Source organism: Macaca fascicularis, chromosome 8 (assembly GCF_037993035.2).
Source record: "Macaca fascicularis isolate 582-1 chromosome 8, T2T-MFA8v1.1".
NCBI classification, from domain to species: Eukaryota; Metazoa; Chordata; class Mammalia; order Primates; family Cercopithecidae; genus Macaca; species Macaca fascicularis.
This window is the reverse complement of record NC_088382.1, coordinates 35,089,794-35,113,952: the sequence shown is the minus strand read 5'-3', so window position 1 is coordinate 35,113,952 and position 24,159 is coordinate 35,089,794. Positions and strand designations below refer to the sequence as shown.

The window sequence follows — 24,159 nt, the reverse complement described above, 5'->3', positions numbered from 1 at the left end:
TTCTTTTAGCAATAGCTAGCATTTATTGAGTGCCTGAAAGCTTTTAAAATACTGTACTCTAATTCTGCCTTTTCTCTTATGTATGCTTGTCGTTACTAATTTTATCCCACAAATCGTTGGTCTCTATCACGGGAAAACCATCTGCTATCTCATTCATCTGCATGCTGATTTTCAGCCTTTTCTGTAACAGGAAACAGGACAAAACTAACAAGCAGGGGTCCCAATACTATATGGAAAATACCAAAGAAATCTGTTCACCGATTAAGTTTTATTTTCTTTCCTAAGCTGATCTAAACCAAAGAAAACCTATGGTAAGTCTCCTGAGTAACTACCGTGATAGCAAGAAGAGGAACCCAATGTGTAGAAAGCCATCAGAGAGAATGTGAAGCCAAGAGGAGGGTTTGTAATTCACTAGACCCAGATAATACGTTCATGATGGAAAGAAAATCAACTGCAGCCTGAATTTACTGTTAACAGTCCTCTTCCAGATAGGAATCCTCAAAAGCTTAGTGACAGGTTTCTCACTGTGTTGCTTCTCCAAGATTTAGAGAAGCTTAGTAGCTTCCAAAGCATGCATGGGCTAGAGCATACATTCAAATCATTGATGATGCCTATTAGCTAACTACCATATTCGAATCATGTTGCCCCCCTCCGAACACATATGAGGCTTCCTTTAAAAATTACTTCAGAGCCAGCTGCAGAATACACACAACAGACACATTAAAAAGATATTAATTTATTTACAACTGGAGCTGATTGTACTATTCATTTTAGCAAACTTGATTGCCTACCCTTGTCATTAAAAATAGTTCCAAATTATTTTTACTGTTTTCTAGGAATCACACATGCTCTTCTTTATACTGTTTTCTTAGTTTTCTTATTTTTCTCAAAAATTGAGCATGAATTTATTTTGTAATCACACAAAAACTTAACCATGGTGTATATATTAAAAAGTAACTGTGTGAAATTGGCAAAACAACAAATATAGAAAGAAATTCACGAAAACATTAACATGGATCATCACTGGATGAGTGATTATTTGCTTCCTTCTACATTTCTACATTTTCTACATTGTTAATAGCGAGGTTATAGTTATTCTACCAGAAGACAAAGCCTTAAAACATTCTTCCATGCTATTATTGTTGGTAGCCAGCAAGCAATGTTGTGTTAATGTTAACACAACTGTTCAATTAACTCTGGACATGGAAAACTGACAAATAGAAGGGATTAATTTTTAATATGCTACCTTACTAAGGAAAATAATATTGTGCCCTCCTCACTCATTCTTACTCATATCCTGAGCAAAAATCATATTTACTAATGTAAACAAATACATATGTTTCTTGTTTCCAATAACCAGTCAAAATTCTCAGTATATGTGTACCCCTCTATTGGTTTATGCTCTGTCTCCATCTCAACCAGATTACCTGGCAGTGTGACTTTCTCCATAATATTAATAACCCTATTTTAAGATCCCAGAAATTCAGGACCATGTAGTAATACAGTGGTATACTGAAAACAGGCTTCCTATATGTATTCCTTCTAATATATTTAAGCAGCAAAACATAGCTGCATAAGAAAGATTCTTTTCATTTTTCCCAGGATTTAGCAAAAAATCAGGACATACTAACTGTACTAGGCTTATCTGCTGAACAGCATGACTATGGATGTTATGAGGAAAACTGTCGCCTGCTTCTGCTTGGCACCTCTGTGCTTACCAATATATGTGATGAGAGTGCCACTGCAGAAAGCAGAAGCTATGGGTATCATCTTCTCTCATAATGAATTGTGGACATTTTGTTTGGATAGGGAAATAATCCTTGGCAGGAATTTATGAGTCAACTCTTTATAATACAAACAATCCCAATAGAACTTGAAATTGGGAAGTGGGCATTTGTTTTTTCTTTCAATGGTGGTTCTAAAGGTTTTCCATACAGTGACCTCTTCTGTATCTAAATGTATTTTATAAACAGCCTGACTGCATCTCCTTACACTTCAGATTTTTTTTCTGCTTTCATGTCCTCCAGTAACTATTCATTTACTGTGCTGTTATTTCCACAACCAATCCTTCTGATACATCCAAAAAATAGTTTGAAAGTCAATTATCTTAAAATCATTTGCTTAAATGTGTAATTTTATAGCATGAGAGATCCATTTCTGATTTGATAATTGCTTAGATCTTATCGAAATCATACTGTGCTTCATGAGTCTGCATCTATTGGTAGCATTAAATTCAGTGGTTGACAACACATTCTAGAAAGAAACACTATTTCTTCTTATTTGTTGCTTATTTGAGACTGGATCATGGAAAAACTCCATACCCACCAAGCATTGGCTTACAAAATTGATAAACTGATGTGCATTTTTACAAAGCCATAGTGTTACTCTAAAATCACTCTATAAAAGCCTTTTTTCTCCTTTATACAGTATTTCCTTTCTTTTAGCAATTCTTGCTATACCTTCAGTTCTAATTCCTACTTTTGGTTCTCTTCAGTAGCCTCATTAACTTTTCTAGTACAATGTAAAAAAAAAATGTCAAATGGGTTGCTCTAAATGCACACAATACAGGATAAATGTAATGTTTGAACCATACATTCCATAAGAAATTACAATGATTTAACTGTTATGCTATAAACTGGGAAATTATCTAATATATATGTGGCTACCTCCATCTGCTGTGTGTTTCAGATCACCCTAGCGTTGTGGGCTTCATATTTTTACATAAATTTAACTGATAAAATTCTGTTCTTCAGGACAGAAAGAGAAGGCAAAAAGAAGGGAGTGGTCACATTGACTTGGAGGTGGTAGAAAAGGCAGTTCTGCCAAGGTTTCTTACAGAAATTGATGTTTGAGTTGAATCTTGAAATAGGAGGAGCCCTTACTCTGAGATCAGGCTGCATGGCCAGTTGGCCCCTCTGAGGCCTGCTTTGGTGATCAGAGATCAAAAATGGTTATTGACTCTTTGATTAGAACACTGCAAGAGCTAGAACTACCACCTTGATTCCTAAAGAGGCCCCTCATTATTTCTTTGAGTTGCAGTTTTCATTATGTATTACTCTCTCCAGGGCCCACAGTTGTTCAAAATCCTGAAGCTTATTGTACATGAGGCCTCAAAATAAATAATTTCTAGTGCCAAATAGGATTCCCTTGAAATCTGCAGCAAAGCATTCCTAATATTTCCCAGAAACAAAAACCAAGATAACACGTCGTTACTTTTTGAATGTAAAAATTCATTGGCGGCACCAAGAGGAAAGGAATAGGAGCCTGTTCATTTTCAGGATCTAAATAGTAATAATCAAAACATTTACTGATCAACTGTTACATGCAGAAACAGAGTCTCACTCTCCAGAGGAAATAAGCTAATGAGGAATACAAGCATACAGGCAAATTAAATATGCCTGTGGGAGAATATTCTAAGTGCCAACCAAAGATGCTAAGATGTTACAGAATCACAAGAATTCTACTAAGAGACCATCCAGTCAAAATTAAATTTTAAAGCATTTAAATAAGGAAAAACAGTCTATCTCTGTGGTGGCTGGAATTCTTTTACATCATAGAATTTAGGTCAGAGGAAAATGGGAATTTCAAAACAACAGAGATCTTAAGTAATAACTATCTTTAATGCCCTCCATCCAACTGAACAGCAGGATCTAAGAATATTTCATTTCAGATTAACCCACCTCCCTTACTACTTGCTGAAAAACAAAAGTGTAAGTTATGGTGTAAGTTCAAAATAAATAAAATTGCTTGATTGGGCTACTCTGCTTCTTCTTCAAATAAAAGGAAGACTTTTGAAACAACTCAGCTTCTCCAAAAGAAATGTCTTGTCTGGATTTGTCATACATGACACATCTTACTGATAACTATTTTTCAAGTATAGGCATACCTTAGAGATATTACAAGTTCAGTTCTAGTGAACTGAATAATAAAGTGAACATGATAATAAAGCAAGTCACCTGAATTTTTTGGTGTCCCAGTACATATAAAAATTATACTCTACTGCAGTCTATTAAGTGTGCAATAACATATCTGAAAAAGGTACATACCTTAATTTGTAAATACTTTATTGCTAAAAATGCTAATGATCATCTGAATCTTCAGCAAGTCATAATCTTTTTGCTGGTAGGGGGTCTTCCCTTGATGTTAATGGCTGCTGACTGCTCAGGATGTTGGTTACTGAAGCCTGAGGTGGCTGTGCTAATTGTTTTTTTAAAGACAACAATGAAATTTGCTGCTTTAACTCTTCCTTTTATAAAAGATTTCTCTGTGGCATATAATGCTGTTTGATAGCATGATGCCCACAATAAAACTACTTGAGAAATTGGAGGCAAACCTTTGAAACCCTGTTACTGCTTTATCTAGCCAGTTTATGTAATATTCTAAATCCTTTGTTGTCGTTTACATAATGCTCACAGGATCTTCATCAGGAGCAGATTTCATCTCAAGAAAACTTCTTTTGCTCATCTACAAGAAACGATTCCTCAATCATTCACATTTTAGCACGAGATTGCATCAACTCAGTCACATTCTCAGGCATCACATCTAATTCTAATTCTCTTGCTATTTCCATCACACCTGCAAATGCTTTCTCCACTGAAGTCTTGAACTCTTCAGACTCATCTGTGAGGACTGGAATCAACTTCTTCAAAACTCCTCTAAATGTTAATATTTTGACCTCCTTTCTTGAATCATGAGTGTTCTTAATGATATCTACGATGATGAATCCTCTCCAGAAGCTTTTCGATGAATTTTGTCCACATCCACCAGATGAATCACTATCTATGGTAGCTATCACCTTACAAAATGTATTTCTTCAAAAATAAGACTTAGAAGTTGAAATTGTTCCTTGGTCCATGGGCTACAGAATGGATGTTGTGTTAGTAGGCATGAAAACAACGTTCACCTCCTTGTACATCTCCATCAGAGCTCTTGAGTGACCAGGTGTATTGTCAATGAGCACTAATATTTTAATAAAGTAAATTAAAGAGTATTTTTTTTTTCTGAGCAGTAGGTCTCAACAGTGGGCTTAAAATATTCAGTAAATCATGCTATAAACAGATGTGCTGGCATCCAGGCTTAGTTGTTCTATTGATAAAGTGCAGGCAGAATAGATTTAATACAATTCATAAGGGCCCTAAGATTTTCAGAATGGTAAATGAGCATTGGCTTTGACTTAAGGTCATCGGCTGCATTAGCTCCTAACAAGACAGTTAGCCTGTCCTTTGAAGCCAGTCATTTCCTTCTTCTCTCCAGCTATGAATATCCTAGATGGCATCTTCTTCCAAAAGAAAGCCCTTTTGTGTACACTGAAAATCTCTTGTTTAGTGTAGCCACCTTCATCAATAATCTTAGCTAGAACTTCTGGATAACTTGGTGCAGTTTCTACATCAGTATTGGCTGCACCACCTTGCACTTTTATATTATGAAGATGGCTTCTTTCCTTAAACCTCATGAACCAACCTCTTCTAGGTTCCAACTTTTCTTCTGCAGCTTCGTCACCTCTCATCTTTCATAGAATTGAAGAGACTTAGCTTTGGCTTAAGAGAATGTTGTGGCTGATCTCCTATCCAGACCACTAAAACTTTCTCCATATCAGCAATTAGATTGTCACACTGTCTTATCATTTGTGTATTCATTAAAGTAGTTCTTCTAGTTTTCTTCGAGGACTTTTCCTTTGCATTCACAACTTGGCTAACTGGAACAAGAGGCCAAGCTATTGGCCTATCTCAGCTTTTGATATGCCTTCTTTATTAAGCTTAATCCTTTCTAGGTTTTGGTTTAAAGTGAGAGATGTGTGACTCTTCCTTACACTTGAACACTTACAAGCCATTATAGGGTTGTGAATTTGCCTAACCTCAGTATTATTTTGTCTCAAGGAATAGGAAGGCCTAAGGAGAGGGAGAGTGATTGGGGAACAGCTGGTTGGTGTGCAACTGTTACACACAACATTTATTGACTAAGTTTGCAACCTACATGGGCATGGTTTGTTGTGCTCCTAAACAATTACAATATTAACATCAAAGACCACAGATCACTATAACAGATTAATAATAACTTTCAAAATATTTCAAAATTACCCAAATGTGACACAAAGTAAGCACATTCTGTTGGAACAATGGCACAGTAGATTTGCCATAGGGTTGTCAAAAATCTTCAATTTGTAAAAAACACAGTATTTGCAAAGCATGATAATGCAATGTGCAATAAAACCACATATGTCTGTACTCAGAGCCTGGAACAGAAACTTAAAAATGTTGAATAAATGAATGAATGAATGTTAAATAAAAGAATAATTTTCTAAGTTGATACAAAGTTGTGGGACTCTATTTCCAATACTCTATCCCTTCTATCAACTAAATTTTGTGACTCGATACACTAGATTAATCCAAGATAGACAAATGCATATACTCCAGGCCCTTGATTTCTATCTATATTCATACATTTTCAAAGACAATATTATTTATGCTGTCAAACGCAAATACTCCTTTAAACCATTCGAATATTTTGTATAACTGAGTAATCAGGCCATGCTACCCATAGCAAAATAATGAAAAGGAAATGCTGAGAATAATTATAAGATCTAATATTTAAAAAAGAACTAAAGAGACCTTGTTCCAGGTGATTATTTAACTATTTGTTATATATGACTTTTGCCTAACTTTGTGGAGGACATTAAACATCAAAGTCTTCATATGCAATTTGTAATAGTCTGTTTTACTGATGGGTCAGAGAAGGAGAGGGGATTTAACATTGAGAACACCTATGCACTGGGTGCTTAATATATAGGATCTCACAAACTCTTCATGGAAAATCTTGTGCGATAGCTACTATTAGACCCTTTTCTTCACTTGAAGAAATAAACAATCAGAGAGTAGCTTTTGTAAGCTAAAATCACACAGCTGGTAAGCGGAAATATAATGTTAATCCATGGCTGTATGTTTCCAAAACCCATGTTTGTCTACATTAACTACTCTACCCTTCTTACAAGAAGGCCCCCAAAAGCTAAAATGGTGGTCGGCACTCACTGTAAGCTTCATAAAAGCATAGTCTCTGCCCCATCCCTATAAAACAATGACTACAACATATCAGATTTTCAATACACATTTGTGTCATGAATACATTTGACTCTTAAAATGCTCTCAGTAATGGGATTGCTGGGTCAAATGGTAGTCTGCTTTTAGCCCTTTGAGGAATCGCCATACTGCTTCCCGCAATGGTTGAAATAATTTACACTCCAACCAACAGTGTATAAGGGTTCCCTTTTCTCTGCAACCTCACCAGCAAAGATACATACATGCCAATGTTCATTGCAGCATTGTTCACAATAGCAAAGATATGGAATCAACCTAAATGCCCATCAATGATGGACTGGATAAAGAACATGTGACACATATACACCATGGAATAGTATGCAGCCATAAAAAAAGAACACAATCATATCTTTTGTGGAATATGGATGGAGCTGGAGACCATCTTCCTTAGCAAACTAATGCAGAAACAGAAAACCAAATACTGCTTGTTCTTACTTATAAGAGGGAGGTAAATGATAAGAACTTACAAACACAAAGAAGGAAACAACAGACACTCAGGTCTACTTGAGGGTGGAGGGTAGGAGGAGGGAAGAGGAGCAGAAAAGATAACTACCCAGTACTGAGCTTAATACTTCAATGATGTAATAATATGTACAACGAACCCCCGTGACATGTGTTTATCTATATAACAAACCTTCACATGACCCACAAAAATAAAAATTAAAAAAAAAAGGAATTATAAAAATGCTGTCTACCTCTTCCAGATCTGAACCTGGATCAAAGTTTGATGGGCCTGAGAACTAGCTGGGTCACCTGGATGGAAAGATCCTGAGTGGCAGAAAATGTGGATAACCCATCCCTGCATCACTGGACTCCAATGCTATAGAAATGCCTGTCAGATAAATGCACGTCAAATTAGTAAGGACTTTGTAGTCTTACAAGACTTAGATTACATTCTAGTAATCTAGTTGTCGCTTTTCTCTGAGTACAATTGACTTCACATTAATGGGTAAAGTTATCTTTCATTAGAATAAAGACTACAGAACACACTAGTTATCTTCTGATCCCAATAACTCATCCCCTCCACCTAACACTGCGATATGAAGTTGGCCGTGTTGAACAGAATCCACAATGTTCCTCAATTATCCTTGCAGGTGAGTGGTCGTCCCTTGTGTAATCTCTGTCCCTTGAGTACATATGGAATCTACACCTTACTTCTCACCAATGGAATACAGCAAAGATAATGGGATGTCACTTTCATGATGACATTACATAAGATGATACATTCTGTCTTGATTACAGACTTTCTCCCTTTGTGGCTTCAATGAAGCAAGTTTGAAGAGAGCTGCACAGTGAGGAAGTAAAGGAAGCCTTTATCCAACAGACAGCAACAAGTTGAGCTCTGTATTCCAACAGGCCTCAAGGACCTCAATTTCTACATGAACCACATGATGCATGAAATAGATCCTTTCCCAGCCAAGCTTAGAAATTAGATTGCAACTCTGGCCACCATCTTCATTGTAGCCTTGCAGATTTTGCAGCTAAACCATATTCAGACTCCTGAACCACGAAAACTCTAAGATGATAAATGTGTGCCGCTCAGTTTGTGGCGATATTACTATACGATAATCGATAAATAATATATTGCCCCATAATTCTACTTGTACTAGAAGATGTGGCGAATTTCCCTGAGTATACTACTTTTTTATTTCAGGACTTTTTGGCCCTATCAAACACAACCCCTGATTGCACTCGTACATAATTTAATGCCTCTTTCATTATCATAGACATAATAGGTTATATCATCTATAATTTGAAATGTATAGATAATATAACCTACCTATATACAAAATTTAAAAATCAATATAATGTCCCAAGTATAACATAAAAAAGATATAAGGGTATTAATTCAAAATAAAATTATAATAATTTCCATATATAGCAATAGAAAAAAAAACTATATTTGAAAACATAGCAAAGTCCTGGGTGCCTGTACCCATAATAAGAATCATGGGAATTCAATAACTACAGCTTGCATGCAGACTGACGGTCTGTACTTTATTTCTATCTTAAATACCACACACACTATTGCCTTTAGATAGGTCATTTTCTGAAATATTGAGCATCTCTTGGAAAAGTTCTGAACAAAATAAAGTTAAGTATTGTCAATTTATACAAGTTGTTTTCTGGGAAAACTTTGAGCATATTAAAATAGCAGAAACAGTACTCTGTGCTTTTAAGTAAAATAAAGTCTAGGCTCAGATGAATATAAACAGTTTCCAACCTACATCAAAATCCAGTGGGTCATTCAAATATTTTAGGAGAAGCAGGAGGATTCCTTTTGAGAAAGACTGTCTCATGCATCACAGGGCACCCAGCATCCTTGCCTTTTACCAGTCATTCAGATGATAAAATAAAATCCTGATACATGTACAAAACTCCTAGGATGGAACACTGCCCCTGTTAAGAACCACTGCTCTAATTGGAATTATGCTCCTGATCAAAGATTTGTTATTAGATGTATGACCAAACATATGTCACAAAATAAGCCACAAGTATATGCCTCTAGAGTACTTTATAGTAGAAAGATTTTGTTACAAGTTCAATATAGTGGGCATTAAAATATATATGTATATACTTTTACGATATGTTATATATATTATCTATTTCATATATTATATATACACACACACACGCACATATATATATATATATATACACACACACACACATGGAGGGGGAGAGAGAGAGATAACCAAAAGAATAGAATATATACAGAACATAAAAACAAACACATTTCAAATAAGTTGCTGAAGTGCATGGTTCTTAAGGTGCTCTCCACCCCTGAGATGTTTGATTATAGACCAGCTCATAAATATGCCATGAAAACAACTTGCTTGTTATAACACTAAATAATTAACCAATAAAAATGTTGCTGGTATGTTTGGAGTCTGAAGTGGCTTTCTAAAAAAAATTAATTTGCTTATATTTATTACAAGGCCATCAACTTTGAAATGATTCTTTCTTATTCCAAAATAAATATTATTCTATCAAACAGGTAATTAAACATAGTGGTGCGCTTTTTAAAGCTACACTGGAATTTGGTATTCTTTTCGCAGTTATTCTCAGATCTAAAGATTTCTTTGATTTGGATGTGTCTCTTGAATGGTAATCAGCTTTTCTTTCCTTTGCTCTTGCCAGTCCCCAACACATTAAAACAGGGTAAATATGTAAAAAAAAAAAAAAAAAAAAAAAAAAAAAAAAAAGAAGTGTAAAATGAGTCATCTCAGCCTGTGCTTAAGAAAGTGTGCACACACTTTGACTAGAGATGGCAGTGGAGTTTGACTTTATTTATGTATACATACATTTTTTTAACCAAGTGTCAGAACTCCTTTGTTTTCAACCTCTGGCTGGTTCTACAAGAATCATTTAGCATCATCATTGTGGTGCCCTTCTTTAAGAGAGTGAGAGAATGCAGAGAGAAGTGAATTATATGGGTAGATAATATCAAATGCAAAACATTTATTTTTATCATTAATTCAGCCTCCCAAGCAATATTTATAAAGTAAAAATTTCTACTTCTTGAATATTTTTAAAATTTTTTCAGCCCCATTGGCCTAGTATGTATCCACTCCGTAACTAATAGAGTTACAACCATCATTAATTTACTCTTTCATTCACCCATTTATTCACTCTCTCAATCAGCAAACTTTTTATTCACTATTAAAAGTAAAATATTGAATATTTTAAATGTGATAATCAAAGAGGCTCAAGCACATATAAATATTAAATCAGAATGGTTTGCTTGCCACTCAAATGAATAGAAATCTTTGAAACACTTTCCAACCTCAAACAGAAATTGATGACCGCCTTTAATGCTCGCAATAACCAGTTAGGTAATTGTTATTACTGCCTCCATATTTTCAAATGGGGAAACTGAAGCTTCCCAATATTAGGTAACGCTAACAAGCTTAGATAGCTGGTCAGTGATCTTAAGTCATATCATAACCCAGGCTCATTTTACTACAAATTCTCTCTCAAGCAATAGGTCGAGATTGTTGAGAAATCTTCCAATAGGTCATATAAACTAACTGACTTTTAATTGGTCTTAGCTCTGGATGCTTCTGTGATCAATTCATTTCTTCCCAAGGTTTGTTTTGGTTGGCTTTTTTTTTTTTTTTTTTTAGGACAGAGTGATCTAATGCCTATTTCTACCTCCTGCAGATCTGAATCTGCCCCCAGCTATCATAAGTAGGAGCCAAATTCCCAGAACACAAACCTAGGTGTCTCTCAATAGCAGCCATCTGCTTCTCCTGGAAACACAGCAACTTTTTTCTGAAAATGTGTTATTGAGAAATACTTTCTTATCTCTAATTCCTCATGGGAATTTCCTTGTAGGGACATGAGTTACTTGCCTTCAGATGAAAACCTAAAGAAGAAAAAACAGAAACAAAGCGAGGCCAAGAATCATCCTCCAAAAGTCTGAGGAACATCCAGGACATCTCACACAATCACAATCCAGAAATTAGTTTCTACCAACCTGTGCTCCTTGTCTGAAACTCCTCCTGTAGGTGCCTTTAAACTGGCCACATAATCACAGAGGACACAGGAAGAAAAGAGAACCCATCGAAGGCATCGCCCGCCACCTTGCTGCATGGTCTCTGTGCTGAGGCAGACCTGTTTTTTGCCATGTTTAGGCCTCAATTATTAATCAAGAAGAGTTTTCTCCGCTCCTAAGCTCAAAAGTACAAGTTGACAGTCTGGATCCTACAGTGCTGCTCATGGTCTAAAGGAAATTCATTATAAAGTGGCCTTTCTTTATAGAAGAAGACATATTCCTTCTTAATTGTTGCCTCTCAAGCCAGACTCTCTCCCCAGTCTAGATAAAGACGATATTTCTCCTAAGAAGACAATGTTAATGAACTCAATTCTGAGAATACAGTTGCCTGGGCTGAGGCAAAGAGACTTAAAGCATGCCTTGGGCCCCAGTTTTGCTTTTATAAATTCCTTCACTGAAGGAATGGTGGAGAATGCATAAAGGGATGCCCTAAAAGCAGTATTCCCAGAGGCAGCAGTTCTCCCTCTGCACTAGGCTCTCCAGAAATTAGGGGAAAGACAGCTTCCTCAAGGGCATCACTTAGTTGGCCACTCTCTTCGTTTTCCTGGAAAAGGGTGCTGGCAACTACGGAAATGACAACTAGAACTCTGGGATAACCTTGTCATTTTTATGCATTTGATTCTTGGTTAGTATTTGCTTGACACTGATCTAGAAGGGCAGTTATGATTTTAAAGAAAGAGAAAAAGGATAAGAAGCTCTGTGTCTCAGAATGACATCTGATTTATCACAAAGGATTTCCCTGTTTATTCCCCAGTGAGTCACATGTGTGCAGAAATGAAGGAGACACTTTAAAAGACATGGAGATAGAAGGATAGTTACCAGAGGCTGGGAAGGATAGTGGGAGGGTTGGGGTGGAAGGAGGTGGGGATGATCAATGGGTACAAAAAAAAAAGCTAGGAAGAACAAATAAGACCTAGTATTTGATAACACAACAGGGTGACTATAGTCAATAATAATTTAACTGTATTTTTTAAAAACTGAAAATGTATAATTGAATTGTTTGTAATACAAACATAAATGTTTGAAGAGATAGAGACCTCATTTTCCATGATGTGATTATAAAGCATTGCATGCCTGCATCAACACATCTCATGCACCCTGTAAATATTAGGTTGATGCAAAAGTAATTGTGGTTTTTGCCTATATACACCTACTATGTACCCAAAACGATTAAAAATAAATTAAAAGACATTTCTGCTATAATACACCATGCCTCAAATCTTCTTATTTTTCAGAAGTCCAGACATACAGATAAAACTTTAGTTCATCCATTACTTTAAATTTTAAAAACAGCATTAACATGAAGGAACATGCCAACTGACTAAACTGACTATTAAGTCTCTTATTTATGACATGCCTTTGTTAAGCAAATATCACGCCAGTCAATTCACTAGCATGACCCCACTGACCTCACTGACCCCAAGGAAAGACCCATTCGCCTAAATCTGTAGACATGCAAAACGTCATGGGAAATCCTGTGTTTCTTTCATAAAATGAAAATTCTGCCCCAAACGCAGGCATGATTCAATTACACAAATGACCAGCCAAGGTCCCTTTCAGCTTTCTCATGCAATGAAAATAGCCTCGCATATTTATCGAAGACACCAATAGAAAATCACATTTTCATCGATGGATCAAGGAGCACAGGGACAAGCAAAATGAAAAAGTAAAAAGCTGTAACTTAACAAGAGAGCAAGACTTTTACTTAAAAAATATAATTTAAAAATGGAAATAACCATTTTAACATAGCAGACTGTGCTATTGTTTCAAACGTCAGTAATATTCTGCCACTTTGGGAATGTTTTAAAACACACAAATTCATCTGCACACTAGTTTTCTGATCAACAGCTTCACAAATGTAATACTGTACTATTTCCTTGCTTTGCTGCCAAGTGGTGACAGTCATGTCTGAGTACCTGCTAGTCTTTTATAGGCATTCAGACCCATTTCACAGAAGAAATGCCAGCATTCTTGTTCTTCTCAGCTTCTCTTCCTATGAAAATTCAAGACCATGCCCCTCCTTGTTTTTTGTTGTTTGTTTGTTTGTTTGTTTTTGCAGACGGATTCTCACTCTGTCACCCAGGCTGGAGTGCAGTGGTCTGATCTCAGCTCACTGCAATCTCCACCTCCTGGGTTCAAGCTATTCTCCTGCCTCAGTCTCACAAGTAGCTGGGATTATAGGCGCGTGCCACCACGCCTGGCTAATTTTTGTATTTTCAGTAGAGACAGGGTTTCACCATGTTGGTCGGGCTGGTCTCAAACTCCTGACCTCGTGATCCACCCACCTTGGCCTCCCAAAGTGCTACAATTACAGGCATGAGCCATCGTGCCCGGCCCCTCCTTATTTTTAGTACTGATTTTATTGCTCTACCAGTGAAATACAAAATTTTAAACCCCATCTCCATCTCTATTCTACAAGAATATCTCCTACATCTGATTCTACTCTTGCAACTCCCAAAACTTATTTCCTGTCTCTAATCTAAATATTTACAGTGTATAATTGAGGTGAGCTACAGCTGTACCCTTTGCTAGGCCTTAGGATTAATAAGAAGTATGTGAAACCTGAGGTTTCTGCTTCTGAAAAGTTTTTTAAATTAAATTATATACTATTACTTGATTGGCCCAAGAAATCCAGAATTATGCATAAGATTTTATATGAAACCAAACATGTCTGAATCCAAGAATAGGAAAGGGAGAGAATTCAAAGATCTAGTTTTGATTTACAGAATGATGAATGGCCATGATAAAATACTTGGATGTATTTGAAAATGCACAACCAATGAGAAGTGTTAACTATGCTTTATTATTTGTCATCCAAAGTTTATATAGCACTGTTTTCAAAATGCTTTGAATGGATGAGCTATAATTATGATGAACACTGTATTCCTGTTTCCATGTTTTACTCCTACATTATCCCAGAAGACTGAATAAATTGAGCTTACCCACTACAACTTTTCCACAACCATCATCATCATCTCTCTCTCTTACTGGTTGTACATAAAATATGGTTTATGAAGGAAGTACTCATGGCTTTCTATATATCTGTTTCTCCCCAAAAGGAAGAAAAAATAACTCATTTTTTTGGTATTCCATAGTAACTCTTTCTCTGGGCAATGTTGAAAACTAACAGATGCCACCCGGAAAATGAAAACTTTTATTTATTCTGGACCTAGTCTTGAAACAAGGCTGCTGTGAGGAAGTAATTGTCAGACTTCTATAGGCTGCTAAGTATATTGAATGTTTCTGATGTAGTTGGAACAAGAAAGAAGGAATTTCAGTACTGAGGCCAATAAAATAAAATGGTAAAAGGATAAAAGTGGAAGGGCTGTCAGAAAAAGAGTCCTCCCTTAAAGAGGAAAAATGCATAATACACCTTGTGAACTAATTTCCCATTAATTTAGTTCATGGTGATAGAGAACAACAGACATATAATTTAAAAGTTCATTGGCCATCCTCATGGCATCCAAGAATTTATTGAAGAGTGAGTGCTCAGAGCTACTGAGTGAGCAATTACAATGTTAGATGTTGTGCCACATGCATACAGGCCTTTAAGATGCTTCAAAGTCAAGGGAGACCAAGGGCATCTATCAAGGCATCCTAATGGCCTTTATGGTCACTGATTATCATGAGGCAATACTAACCTAGGTAACGCTTCATAAAACAGGATCAAAGTAAAAAAAATAAAAGCCACATTATCCTTTTGAATTCACATTTCTTTCCCTCTTTGAAAGACTTTGTCAAAGTTGTCACGGTAAAAGCAATCAATTTTTTATAAAGAAAAAATATTAATCACTATGTATCCCGGGCCAACAGGAATATGTGGTAAACCAATTTCAACTTTTTAGGTATTTTTTAAAGGAGGAATTAGATATGCATGGAAAAAGAACAAGTTATTAAGGTTAAGAAACGTTTTGGGGTTTTGATGGGTTTTGTGGAGTTTGCTTGCTTGCAGTTTTTTGGTTTGTTTTGCTTTTAAAATAAGAACCAGAGTTGTTTAGTGAAAGTCCCAGGATTTGAAAAACTGATGCTGATGGCCTATGGGCAGACTCTGGACACCCTGCTTACCCACATGGTGGAGTGACCCTCTTAGGTAGTAAGAACCCCTGAAATTAGAGAACACTGAGAAAAGTTTAATGCAATATAAATGGCTCCCCTTGCATGGAGCTATTAAGTGGGAAAGCTAGACTATGGGAGGGCACTGGATGTTGTGAGATTCTTCTTGAGGGTCTCTTACGACAATGCAACAAGCAAGCAACAGAGCTGGGGTTGGATCCAAGCCCTTTTTCATCTACCATGCCACAGAACGTCTGGCTTTCTTGACAAAAGGACATTGAGGACGGGCGCAGTGGCTCACGCCTGTAATCCCAGCACTTTGGGAGGCCAAGGTAGGTGGATCATGTGGTCAGGAGATCAAGACCATCCTGACCAACACGGTGAAACCCTGTCTCTACTAAAAATACAAAAATTGGCTGGGCATGGTGGCATGTGCCTGTAATCCCAGGTACTCGAAAGGCTGAGGCAGGAGAATCACTTGAATCCAGGAGGTACAAGTTGCAGGGAGCCTGGCGACAGAGCCAGACTCCGTCTCCAAAGAAAAAAAAAAAAAAAAAAAGGAAAATGAAAGTGTGGATCTGAGAACACAAGGAAAAAGACAGAAAAATCTTGAGCTACTAACACACACTCCTTTCTTGAGTATCTCTCAAACCATCATCTTATCACAGAAAACTGATGAGTTTAATTTTGAAACCCTGCTAGTTTCTGCAGTAAGTAGTCTTTTGCACATGAGGTGCATTCAAAATTCTTAGTAAAAGAATGCCTAACAACCTACAACAAGGTTTTTCAACAAACAGCCACTAACTTAAAAAAAAACAAAAACAAAACAAAACAAAAAAAAAAACCCTCTCAAGTTTTACTTTCAAGTGACTCTGAGAAATGCCCTTTAGGAAATGAAGTAAAAGAAAAGCAACAATTTGGCCAAAACTGTATGATTGATTTTATTTTGTGTTTACTTTTTAATAAATTCCTTCCTCCATAATTAAAATTCTCTAATCCAAAAATATTAATAAAATGGTGAAAATCTGAAAAACAGCTGGAATTCTTCCACTCATTTCACAAAATGAGGTTTTCATTTTTCTTCAAGACCAACATACCTCATCAAGTTTATATTAATATCTTTCCTTCTAAGTTATCTTGAACACTCATTTTTAAACTCCTCCAGAATTTATATAAAAGTATTCTATTTATATCTTTCTATTTTGTATTTTATTAAGCCATCTATGTTATCAAACCTATCCCATAATTGAGTTCCTTACCTTCTGATTATGTTAACCCATCTCTAAATTTAATTATACTAAATTTACCATCTGACTACATTCCTTTTTTTTCCACCATGATCTTCCAAATTCTTTTGTCCTCTTATCTTGCTTCTGTAAGATAAGCGTGCCTGATAAGCTTCCCATTGAAACTAAGGGAAGACAAGCAAGCAGAAGATAATCCCATGCCTTCTTCAACAACTTAAAGAAAAACCTAAACTCATTCCTTCTCCTCAGCTCCATACAATAGATTTCCTAGAATCTTAAGTTATTTTCCCACTCCTTATTTTCTGACAAATTTGTAGTAGCTAAATACTGAACCTCATTGTTTTGTTTTCTTGATTGTATTGCTGCTTGTTAGAAATGTCTAGAAATTTGTCTTAATTTGGAGGTTCCATAAGGTAATATGAATCCAGCAAGGTCACACCCTGCTTTTTTTTCTAATCATACTATTTTCTCATGGATGCACATGTTTAATACATACTGAAAGGAATCTAGATTTCAAACCTGCCCTGATGGGATTGTGTACCACTTTATGCCAATTTAACAATTCTATCATTTAATGAATGCATTAGCTTTTAGATTGCTGTTTCAGACTTGGTGGAAATCACAAGTATTTTAGGTATATATTTCCTATGCACCGAACCAAGAGTTCACATTTAACACAGAGCATGAATAATCCCTGAAAGGCAAAAACGAAGCAACAGCTTAACGGGACCAGATCTTTTTTCCCAAAGAGACCATGGAGTAGATAGCAAAGCCTTTCCTCGACCAAAGATTGTTTATAGTGCAGTTCTAATTTGAAGAAAATGCTACACAGAACGATGTGTCAATGTCTGGTTCATTCCTACAGAGTGGCATGCTAGTGGGAAAATTACAGGCTGCATCAGAGATGAGTCTGAACCTAGAAATGGGCCTCCAGGTGTGGCTGCATGGTCAAGTGACAGCTCATATATGCGCACCACCAGCAGGAATACGAGTTAAGATCTATGCAGTGAGTCTAAGTAGGAACAACATTCTCCAGAGGCTAACTGGAGAAAGCATGTCTTAGATTGAATTGCAGTTGGGCAGAGAAGAGCACCTGTGTCTGATAGGAAGGGATTAGAGTATGAAACGCAGACTTTACCTAAAGCTTAAGTTGTTAGGATAAGGTCAAACATCTAAGAGAGACCCAAAATTGATGAGACATTAACCTCCATCCCAGGCTTATCATCAAAGATACGTGTTTGCTCCTATGATTTTAAGCTAATTTAACTGGAATTGACAATTGCTTCACCACAGTTACCACGTAACATTAAAAAGCCTTTGGTTAACTTTACAGAAGTTTCCCTAGTTCTCTTGAGAGACTCACAAATATCTGTGAACTGATACTGATTTTAGAGATGATCATTTGAGATAGAACACATACATCACAGCTAAGTGCATAGACCATGGAATCATATAGACGCGAGGTGATTCCCAGCTTTACTAGAAATTAGCTGTGTGACCCTGAACAACATAATCCCTCTGAACCTTGGATACCTCAATGACAATCATATTACCTATGCCATAGAATGACTGTGAGGATTCAATAAGGCAACAGACAGTGCATGGTGAGAGATTACTACTGGTTAGCTGGCAGTGGTGAAAGAGTGATGGCTTCAAAAAGAGTGAATACATTTGAAAGACCAAAACAGCCTAATTATGATGATAAGAGTCATAAGGAGTTTCACACAGGCTAGCCTGATTATATATCTGTGTAGGGCAATAAGACAATCAGGTCATAGACAAATGTAGGTCTTGAGTATGGCATAGATCCACTGAAATCAGGATAATGATAAGTGAATTACCATCCAATTAGAGGTGGGCTTGCCTGCCTTACCTGATCAAACGGATGACTGATCAGTTTCAGTAAAAATATTTATTTGAGGTAGTTACACCACCACTTCCATTGTGCATTTCCTCAGAGATATTTCCCTGAGTTGTTGACTTCACTGACTTCATGCCTCTTTATTTACCCTTGATACAAAACCAAGGAATCTTAGGAGTTCCTGGGTTCTAATCTCAGATCTTCCACCATAAATCGCTCTGAAAATTCTCTGTGCTTATGTATGTGTACGTGTGTGTGTGTGTGTTTGTGTGTGTGTGTGTGTTTGGGATGGTAGATTATAACTGCTCAGGATCATAAAAAGCTGTTTGGCTGACATTCTAGAAATGAAATAAGCATTCCTAGAGCACTGTCATCTTGACTATGAAAGAATGAGACCATAAGCAAAACAGTGATTTCGGCAATATCTTAAACCAATTATACTTAGAGAGTTCAAGAGCAGTTGGTCCAATACAGTTGGCCAAACTATCTTTTACAATATACCTTCAGTGACATATGTATATCAATATATGGTTATATGGTTGTAAAATACATACACAGATTCCCTAATTCACTAATTTATCTAAAGTCTTGGACTAGAATTTAAAATTTTGGATTTGTCTTTGCATAGTCAAATATAATTCTTAAGCCACGAATTAAAAAAACAACAGTGTTTCCCCAAAAGAACCGAAATCAGAAAAATGTGCTGATTTCAGTTTCTAATTTATCACGGATATTTTTCTAAAAAGCTAATATCTGATGATACCTAAACATTCCCAACTCAGGCACCTGAATTACTGCCATTACAGTCTTTATTTTTCAAAAATATACAAAGGAATCGTATACCAAGGCCCATCTTGAATTATGTGGCTTTATATGCTATAATTATAAACATGCAGATTAAACCACTCATGACAGATAGAAGAATCATCACCAAGATTGAAACCGGAATGACATAAATCTAACAAAGAATTTCAGAAGGACAAATTGTTATTTTGCAGAAAAATTAAACAATTCTGAAACACACAAATCAAGGGAGTTACTTGTTAGGCAAAATCCTTAAACCAAATTAATAATAACAAAAGCACATTTAAACAGCTAACAGCATTGTTCACACATTTCTGTCACCTTTCCCCAAGGTTAATAGGAAAGAGCTCGTGTGTACGTTTTCCATTTTGTGGCTTACCACATTCAGAAAGGAAGCAATCTTTTCCCCCAGGCAGTTCTGAGTTGAATAAAAGGAAACAAAGCAGGAAACATCTTTCTTATTAAGCGACCGTGTTCTCTGTACTGGTTTCCAATGAAGAGGAAAAAAAGAAGAGGTAAAAGGCTAAGTCCATTCACATCACATTGGGACTGAACTTAAATGTCAGCTCAACCAAACAAGTTAAAACTAGACATCTAAAACTTGACATCCTAAAATTGTTATATCTATTTTAAAATCCCTAAAAATTACTGAGTGATTGAATGATTGCTTTCCTAAGTTCTGGGAGGAACAGTGCCCTCCTAAAATACATTACCTAGACAATTCAATAACTAAAAATGAAACATAAAAATTCTCTTATCCTGCACTTTAAAAAATCATTTTACTTTATAACTGAACAATGGAACAGGCTAATATTTTAAAAGCTACTCCCCTATGCATGCAGAGAGAATGCTACATTTTATGAAGTTTGCTCCCTATCTAGAGATAACAGCAACACCAGTTCTTACAGAGAATAAGAACCAAGAACTGTATTAACATCATACAATAAATTATACTATGTTCAAAAATATACACAATAAACTCTCTAATACACTTGTATTTGTAGCATATTATAGGATAATTTTCAACTGCTATTGTAATATGGGGAAATAAACAGCATTTAGACTTGTAAACAGTCTTGAGTCTGTTTCATTCCTTGTCCAAAAATGTAGCAATGAAATTCAACAAATTGTATCCCTCTTCTTTGCCCCCAAGCTGTATTTAACAGCAAAAAAAAAAAAAGATTATTGTTTAAAAACTGCTTTTGGTTCTCTCCCTGCCATTCTCTTGCTGCCCAAACTTAGACAAATAACTTCCTTTATTACTCAATCCAAGTAACATCGATTGAGTCTTCACAAATTCCATGTATGGGCAATACTTTGCCTCAGTCCCCTCTCAACTGCCTGTCACGGATGTGAAGAAGTCTGTGGGATGGCAATTTTTATAGAAACCATGAAGTTGTGATCCTGAACTAGAGTCACCTACAGAACTAGAGTCGCCTACAGTGGTGGTTGGGTAATCCCAAAAGAGCCTGAGAGAAGGAAGATGGCACTTGGAGAAAAGTAGTCAAAAGGCAGGAATCTTTGAGAAAAAGAGGGGCTGAGACAAGAACTGCACATGAAATCTGAGGCCATATCTGTCCCTCCTAATGAGCCTGGTGACCAGGTGGAGAAATATGGCTCCATCAATGTGGGGCATCGAACAGTAAGATCTCAAAATGCAAAAAGTCATAAGAAGTAAATCTATTTCCCCGACATATACATCTTAATAATAATATGACTGTTCAGATGGAACTCTAAGCAAATCATTTTTCCAAGTTCTTACAGGTAGTGTATTAGTCTGCTCTCATGCTGCTATGAAGAAATACCTGAGACCGGGTAATTTATAAAGGAAAGAGGTTTAATTGACTCACAGTTCCACAGGGCTGGGGAGGCCTCAGGAAACTTACAATCATGGAAGAAGGGGGAACAAACATATCCTTCTTCACATGGTGGCAGGAAGAAGGGCCAAGAAAAGGAGGAAAAGCCTCTTAAAACACCATCAGATGTCATGATAATTCACTCACTATCACAAGAACAGCATGGAGGTAACTGCCCCCATGATGCAATTACCTCCTACCAGGTCTCTCCCATGACACATGGGGATTATGAAAAGTACAATTCAAGATGAGACTTGGGTAGGAATACAGCCAAATGTGGTAGAGTCTCTGCATTCCAGAGGTACACTTGTTTCTGAGGAGCTGGATCTTCAGAACATCACCTGCTTCAGAAAAGCACCTGCTTTGCCATCAATGAGCTGGAAAGAGGGTGTTCTGTCTTTCCTCCAAAAGGCTTTTTCCTCTGGTGCTTCAGTCATTGGTTTTCCAGGTGAGCAGTGGTCTTGACCTCTCATCCATTCACATTACTTCTGGAGTTTCCTCATACTCTTTATAAAAATGTCATCTGTCTGCCTGGTATTCAGATCCACCATAGACTACATAACAGCTTCCTTAAGGACAGCAGTGGTGCCAAAAGTGATTGAGATCCCCAAACTGAAAACCTTTTGGCCCCAGGAAAGGAGCATTCATTAGTTTCTGGGCCCTTACCTGAGAAATGGGAAAATCTAAAGCAAAGCATGCTAAAAGTATAGGTAGATAAAGGCCTTCTTTGATAAAATGTAGGTGGTCATAGCATTTTTGAGAAAGTCAGAAAAAAACAGATAGGTCAGTGGTGCTCTCTACGCTCCAGGCTACCAAAATCTCTTGCACGCGCTTCAGCATATTCTTCCCAGGAGGGCTATCTCTCACCTACCTGCTTAGTCCATCAATTGTCCACCAATCTCCTCTCTACACTGCAGCAGATATTTCTTCAAAATGCATGTATTATCAGGCCACCTCCCACTTCTTCTGACCCTCACACATTTCAGTGCTCTCACTGTTCTAAGTTAATAACTACACATTTTTAAATGATTACAAGTCCTACAGAACTGGCCCCTGACCATCTTTCATTCTCATCTTGTACCATCTCTTTCTTCTGGAATCCCTCATTCTTCTGCTCCTGCACTTTCCTCCTTTCAGTTTATTGAATGCACCTCACTCCCCTCTGCCTCAAGGCTTCAAACCCACTGGCCTGGGCCTGGCAAACTCCTTTCCCTCCTTGCCCTTCTGCTGGTTCTTCAGATTTCAGTTCAAACACCACACCTTTGAGGAAAGGCTTCCTGATTCCTGCCATTAAGCCAAATCTTCACACCATTTGGCTCCCATAGTCTACAGTTAGCACAGTCGGTGAGCATAAATGTCTTGTGTGATGATTGGATTACTGTGTCTCTACTGCACTAAGAGGAAAGTTCTATGAGGGGAGGACCATGTCTTTTGTCCTGCTCTACTCAGCATTATCTGCTCAGTGGCTAGCACAGTGCCAGGCACACATGGATGCTCAATGCAATGTGTTGCATGAATGAATTCATGAATTAATAAACAAACAATGAATGAATACACTCTGGTCCTCAGTTTCCTCAACTGTAAGTTGAGGGTTCATACTAGATACCATCAAAGGTCCTTCACAGACACAGCAAATTAAATAATCATTCTATTTCCATATTTATATTATCAGGTATAGGCCATGCTTAATATTACATTTAGAATACATTCACTCAACATATGTTGAAAACTGGAAATACAACCAAAAAGTTGAAGATCTTTCACTCAAGATATTTACAATCCAATTACAAATTCAGACAAGTTTCCTGGAATAGTGAGTGCTGGCTACTCTGACATGGGTATGCCTGTGAAGCTATGAGAGGGCCCAGTAGAATATCTAACCTATGCTGAAAAAGAAATAATGGCAGAGAGGAAGGGAGGGAGAGAAATGTCTAGAAGGCTTTCCAGAAGATTTGATGTAAGAGCTAAAAGTTGGGTTAATCGGATAAAAAGGGGAAAGGAAAGGCAGGACTTTCTGAGAACTGGTAAGTGGGCAAGATGGTAAAAGAAAGTTTATTTTTCAAGTAGTGCCAGTAGTTTCAGTAGCTGGATATAAGTGGTTTATCCAATATGATGGACCTATGGGTGTTTTTAGTTGTCCCTCTTGAATAGAAACATTTTTACCACCCTGAGACACATGAGGAATTTGTAGATATGACATATGTATCATTAAAAGTAGGATACAGGTTCAGTGATGTGCAGAGGTCAGGGCGGGTGGGAGCCACAGCAGCCTATTAGACACGTATCTTGGCAGGTAACATTAAACGAAACAGCTTTAGATGATTGTGGTGATTCTCCCCCTTCCCCTAATAAAACCTAACTGCTACTTTCAGAATAGTAGTTACCATTTAATAGATGAACATTGTAGACATGAACAGGTACTTGCCAATATCTTCCAAATAATTAATTCTATAGCTATGAGAATGTTTAGTATTTTCAATATCCAAGAAGTCTCATATAGCTTGTTCAGTTTGCTAGTTTGAGAGTTTATTTCAGTCACTGCTCTTGTTTTATGTACCGGGGCATTAAGTGGTATGAATGTGCTTATAAGCAGATTGATAGATGGAGAACCAGTCAGGAGATGGGAAGGGCCAATGATCTCTGGATACCTATGTTTAAGCTCTGCAACCTCTGCCCCTACCTTCACCCA

At 36.9% G+C, this 24,159-nt stretch overlaps 1 protein-coding gene across 9 annotated transcripts in view; it reads right to left on the bottom strand.

Annotated features, from left to right (window-relative positions):
• The window catches only part of NRG1 (neuregulin 1), a 1,138,773-nt gene that overhangs the window by 899,219 nt on the left and 215,395 nt on the right, over positions 1-24,159 (bottom strand). The window lies entirely within an intron of this gene.